Genomic DNA, 6,813 nt, shown 5'->3' on the forward strand with positions numbered 1-6,813 from the left:
ATTAAATTCGTGTAAGTTCATTACTGAATTTATTGAACTCGTTGAATATAATAATATTATGCTCAGAGGCTGGCATAATATAATTTTATTCAACTCGTGCAATAAATTCAGTATTGAACTTACACTCATTCAATATCATCTATGTATTTGTTTGGTAGTGCACCAAATTATTCATGCTACAAAATTTTACAGATTGTTTTATTCCTCTTTTTTCCCAGCGTCATTGTTATGAATAAACAAGAAAGAGGATTCATGGATTCCTTATACCAAGAAAAGTGATAATTCATTAATCTTCTGCAGATTTTTATTGTGTAACACTCTAAATGGAGGACTATTCAATAATAGCATATTCCAGGTTATGTACTTATAATAATTCCTTTAATTTATAAGGCGACAAATTAAAGTACGAAGAAATTATGCACACAAAGCAGTTTTAGAAGAATTACTTGATTGCATCAGGTGAAAATATATGCTGGAATATTCATCCTTTCCTAATATCTCAACACAGAATTATTGGACCTGAAATTTATCACAAAATGATACAGAAAAATGATCAAGACCTTGTAGTCTAATAGTTATAAAGGAAGTTCAAATAAACAACAAACCAATGATTTCATATTTACAAAGTATTTACTTAATATGGTAAATCTGGAGATTTTCAAACATAACAATATATAATAAGAACAGTGTTTCTGATTATAGAATATTTCTTAACATAAGAAATATTTAACTCTTATAGAAGACTTAATAAAAAGCAAGCAAGCTTAAAAAGAATAAAATTTATATACATATATTGCAGGCTATATAACTATTGCATTACAAAAATAAATTGCATAGTTTGGTTCAAATATATTTAGAAATTAATAATCAATATAAGTAGGTGGTCACTTTGTATAATATAACATCAATGTTACTTTGCTTGAGTGTGTATGTTTTTTTGTGTGTTTTTTTGTGATTGTGTAAACAGCATACAGGTTTATAACAAATTTAAACTATCAATATTATTAACAAAGATAAAGCCAGTGATTGAAATAGCTTGCAATGACCTTGACACCACTTGATGACATACTATTTTTAGGTAATTTTATTTAGACACCCATAAAGGTTCAAAAAATATTTTTATCCATGTTTTTGTAGAAGATTCCGTACAGTATTTTCAGTTTGCCCCAGCAATGTTTTTTAATTTGTAAAAATTGCTATATGAACAATATATAATCATTTTCTTTCACACAAATAATCTTAATGCTGCAGTACAACTTTTGTAGCTTTTAGGGTGATGGAAACTCGAGGATGATCCTTACAAAGAATATTTCTGGCACAATTTGGCATCTTGAAATACTGACTTTCCACAAACTAAATCAATGTAGCTTTTTAACATGGAATAATCCAATGTTATTGAAATGATATAAAGCCCTAATCTTGGGTGGTGTGAAGTCACAAATCAGGGACCATAACTAATGTGCCACTGAGCCTCAAAATAAGAAATATGTTAATCATATTAATCATAAATTGGCAGTCTATTAAGTTTCTATAGTAACTATAATGTCAAGGTCCCTGCAAAAAAATTTCAACTGCTATATACAGGTGATTAACAAGGAAATGTAGGTGGATTTCTTTATTTCTGTAGTAACTAGAACTGCCACTATCATGGCGTGAATACCCCCGCATACCACTTTGTCAGAATCCACAGTGGCCATTTAGAGCTCAAGGACAACCTCCCTGCCAAATCTGGGGTTACTAAGCCAGTGCATTGTTAAGTTATGTATTCTACATGCTTCAAATGTGAAAATGTCAAAATCAATACATTGCGGACAGGACATTCTTTAGCAATTGAGAAGAAAAGCTTTTTTTTGTCAAGGTCCCTGTGACCTTGACCTTTGACCCAGTGACCTCAAAATCAGTAGGGGTCATCTTATAGTCATGATCAACATCCATGCCAAATATGAAGACTGTGGGTCAAAGGAATCTTAAATTATTGGGCGGACAAGCTTTTTGAAGTCAAGGCCCCTGTGACCTTGACCTTTGACCTGGTGACCTCAAAATCAATAGGGGTCATCTACTAATCATGACTAACCTCCATGCCAAATATGAAGACTGTGGGTCAAAGGAATCTTAAATTATTGGGCGGACAAGCTTTTTGAAGTCAAGGCCCCTGTGACCTTGACCTTTGACCTGGTGACCTCAAAATCAATAGGGGTCATCTACTAATCATGACTAACCTCCATGCCAAATATGACGACTGTAGGTCAAAGGAATCTTAAGTTATTAGGTGGACAAGCTTTTTGAAGTCAAGGCCCTGTGACCTTTGACCTAGTGACCTCAAAATCAATAGGGGTCATCTACTAATCATGACTAACCTCCATGCCAAATATGAAGACTAAGGGTCAAAGGAATCTTAAGTTATTGGGCGGACAAGAAAAAACCGACGGCCGGCCGGACAGCCGGACGGACAAGCTGATTCCAGTATACCCCCCCTTACAACTTTGTTGTGCGGGGGTATAAAAATAAAATAACTCTGTTGCACTGTATCACAGCACACACAAAAATCCAAAAATAAACGTTTCACATATTCAGACAGAAAAAATAACATTTATAACAAAAAACAAGAGCGATCAGTAATCACATGTGTCGCCTCATGATGGCCAATTTCATGTTGGGACAAATTTTGTGACAGACGGACAGACAGACGGACAGTGCACAACTAGACTAACCACTTTGTACTGATCATTCCTGTAAATTTTGGATGAAATTGCACCAGTAGTTTATGAGGAGTAGTCCGGACAAGCTTTTGCGTATCTGGCAACACACAGAAAAAGAAACCTTTTTATCAAAGGGCCATAACTCGGCCAAAAATCATTCAACCGGAAAACCCGTGCAATATGCGCAAGGACTTGAGCTACAGATCAATCCTGTAAAGTTTCACTGAAATTGCATTAGTGGTATAAGAGAAGTAGTCCGGACAAACTTTAAAAATAAAAATTATTAAAGGGCCATAACTCTGACAAAAATCATTGAACCGGAAAATCCTGACAATATGCACAACTAAACTTGGTACTGATCATTCCTGTAAAGTTTGGATGAAATTGCACCAGTAGTTTATGAGGAGTAGTCCGGACAAGTTTTGTGACGGACGGACGGACAGACAGACAGACGGACAGACAGACGACGGAGAAGTGATCCCTATATGTCGCCACTACTCCGTAGAGGCGACACAAAAACAATGGATTTAAAAATACAGAAAAAAAAACAAAACAAGATTGCATTTGAGAAAAATGCTATGCCACCGCATTAATACCTAAGCTCTAGGCCTTTTGGGCATTTACAAGAAGGTATTTTAAGTTTTTGAAGCCTTGTACCTTGTACCTTCAGACAATAAGATTTTTTTATTCTTTGCTAAAAGTATATATTAAAAATCAATGACCCCCGGGGCTGGGGCAATTTTGACCCCAGTGCTATAATTTTAACAATTATAATTATAATTTTGCTAGAGGTTCACTACACAATGTATCATGCAAAATATCTAACCTCTAGCATTTGTCAATTGCTAGAAGAATTTTTTTAAGTTTTTACTATAAGTTTTTACTATATACATATAAGGAAAACGAATGACCTCCGAGGCGGGCCGATTTTAACCCCAGGGCTATAATTTGAACAATCTGGATAGAGGTCTACCAGACAATGCCTTATGCAAAATATCTAAGCTCTAGGCCTTTTGGGTCTTGACAAGAAGGTATCTAAAGTTTTTACTATATGTACATATAGTGAAAATCAGTGTCCCCGGGCGGGGCCGATTTTGACCCTAGGGCTATAATTTGAACAATCTTGGTAGAGGTCTACCAGGCAATGCCTTATGCAAAATATCTAAGCTCTAGGCTATTTGGGTCTTTACAATAAGGTATTTTAAGTTTTTTACTATATGTACATATAGTGAAAATCAATGACCCCGGGGCAGGGCCGATTTTGACCCAGGGCTATATTTTTAACAATCTTGGTAGAGGTCTACCAGACAATGCCTTATGCAAAATATCTAAGCTCTAGGCCTTTTGGGTCTTTACAAGAAGATTTTTTAAATTTATTCTTATAATTCCTTTTGGTTGCCATGGCAACCAGATTTCTGCATGGAATGAAATTCTTTGAACAACTTTGGAAGCCCTTCACCCAAGGATCAATCCTGCCAAGTTTGTTTGAAATTGGACTATTGGTTTTTCACAAGAAGATTTTTTACGTTCACTATATAATCTATATAACAATGACCCGGGCGGGGCCGATTTTGACCCCAGGGCTATAATTTGAACAATGTTGGTAGAGGTCTACCAGACAATGCCTTATGCAAAATATCTAAGCCTTAGGTCTTTTGGGTTTTTACAAGAAGGTTTTTTAAGTTTTTACTATATGAACATAGTGAAAATCAATGACCCCCGGGGCAGGGCCAATTTTGACCCCAGGGCTATAATTTGAACAATCTTGTTAGAGGTCTACCAGACAATGCCTTATGCAAAATATCTAAGCTCTAGGCCTTTTGGGTCTTTACAAGAAGATTTTTTAAATTTGTTCTTATAATTCCTTTTAGTTGCCATGGCAACCAGATTTCTGCATGGAATGAAATTCTTTGAACAACTTTGGAAGCCCTTCACCCAAGGAACAATCCTGCCAAGTTTGGTTGAAATTGGACTAGTGGTTTTTCACAAGAAGATTTTTTAAGTTCACTATATAATCTATATAACACACACACAAACACACACACAAACACACACACACACACACACACAGGTGAATCGCTATATGCCACCGCACCGCAGCATTATGCCACCGCATCGCAGATGCTGCGGTGGCATAAAAACTATTGGCACTACGTTCTGGGAAAGTTTTGGTAAAGTAACTATGGCAATATAGATAGTTATCACAATGTAAAGAATTAAGAAAATCAATATATACATAAACATTATGTTAAATAAATGTATTGGTGTAAATTGTGCTGTGCACAATAATCTGCTAAAGAACCAGATTCAAACATTCTTATTAACATAAAAATAAAGATAAAAATGATTAACATTATATCATGTGGAAAGATAACGATAAACTTTGTAAAGGAATGTTTGCATTAGTGTGTAAACAAAGGAAAACAACAAGGATGGAATTCTTAACCCTTAACCTCCTGAAGCTGAAATTGATTAGTCTTTGACACCTGTATAGAGCCAGCTAGGCCAGCCTGCACATCCATGCAGTCTTTCCAGACTCGATCCTGTTGGTAGCTCATTTTTTATAAACAATTTACATATTGAAATCCCTTCAGATTTTCAATGGACTGAAGGGTAATATAAAATCCATTACAAATTCAGCAAGTTAAAGATTAAACAAAGGAAATCAACAAGAATAAAATTCTCCAGGTATTTTTTTTTCTAAAACAAGAGCTGTCGGTAGGACAGCACGCTCGACTATTCTAAGTGCTTGATAGTAAAAGAGCCTTGATAATTTTAAATTTTTTAAGTTCACAAAAGGGCTAATTTTTTTTTTATAAATTCATGTTATAGGCCTTAGAGAGAGTCTAATTATACAGTATTGGCTTGACTATTCGGAAGGTAATGTCACAAGGGTGTTTTATTGAGTATAATAATACTAATTACCTATGAATACATAAATTTGACAGAAAAGGTAAAAAGGCTTGTTATTAAGATGTTTTATCAAGTAAATCACTGCTTTATTATTATGAATGCATAAAATTGTCCCAAAACAGGCACAAACCCTTCAGTAGTTATTGAGATAACAGCTTACAAGCAAAACTTTACCATGAATTTCTAAGTTGAAAAGGGGGAGAAAAATCAGCCTAAATGCAAGATAGAATTATGGATCTTTGTCAGTGACCTACACTTATGACCCTAAATGCATATGTGAAGTTTTAAATAAATATCTTTAATAGTTATTGAGATATGTAAAACTTGCATGTAAACATTAACCAAGAGACTAAGTAGAAAAGGGGATATGAATCAGCCTTAATGCAAGATAGAGTTATGGAACTTGGTCAGTGACATACAATTATGACCCTCAAATTATGACCCTAAGTGCATGTGTAAAGTTTCAAGTAAATACCTTTAACCAAAATTTCTAAGTTTCAAAGGGGCAAATAATTCTGCAAATATTGCAGTCAGAGTTATGCAATTTTACACTGATGTACATTGTTACTATAAAAAAGTATTTTAAATTTCAATTGAATATCTCAAGCAATAATTGAGATATTTGACTTTACAAAAAAACTTTAACCAAAATTTCCAAGTTCCAAAGGGGCATAATTCTGTCAATATTGTAGGCAGAGTTATCCAACTTGTCAATCTGATGTACCTTGTTACTATAAATAAGTATTGTAAGTTTCAATTGAATATTTCAAGCAATAATGGAGATATTTGACTTTACAAAAAACTTTAACCAAAATTTCTAAGTTAAAAAGGGGCATTGTTCTGTCAATATTGTAGGCAGAGTTATCCAACTTGTCAATCTGATGTACCTTGTTACTATAAATAAGTATTGTAAGTTTCAATTGAATATCTCAAGCAATAACTGAGATATTTGACTTTACAAAAAACTTTAACCAAAATTTCTAAGTTAAAAAGGGGCATAATTCTGATAATATTGTAGGCAGAGTTATCCAACTTGTCAATCAGATGTACCTTGTTACTATAAATAAGTATTGTAAGTTTCAATTGAATATCTCAAGTAATAATTGAGATATTTGACTTTACAAAAAACTTTAACCAACGCAGACGCCGACGCGGACGCCGGGGCGACTACAATAGCTCTCATATTCTTCGAATAGTCGAG

At 34.3% G+C, this 6,813-nt stretch overlaps 1 long non-coding RNA gene across 1 annotated transcript; it reads right to left on the minus strand.

The window, feature by feature from the left end:
• Positions 1-611: 611 nt before the first annotated feature.
• Positions 612-3,386, minus strand: LOC132760233 (uncharacterized). The gene is made up of 2 exons (XR_009629831.1): positions 2,304-3,386; positions 612-2,165 (listed from the first exon to the last, which is right to left on the minus strand). It is a non-coding gene; the product is annotated as an uncharacterized LOC132760233 (long non-coding RNA).
• Positions 3,387-6,813: the final 3,427 nt, after the last annotated feature.

This window comes from Ruditapes philippinarum, unplaced genomic scaffold, assembly GCF_026571515.1.
Source record: "Ruditapes philippinarum isolate M1 unplaced genomic scaffold, ASM2657151v2 ctg2196_1_1_1_1, whole genome shotgun sequence".
Classification (NCBI taxonomy): Eukaryota; Metazoa; Mollusca; class Bivalvia; order Venerida; family Veneridae; genus Ruditapes; species Ruditapes philippinarum.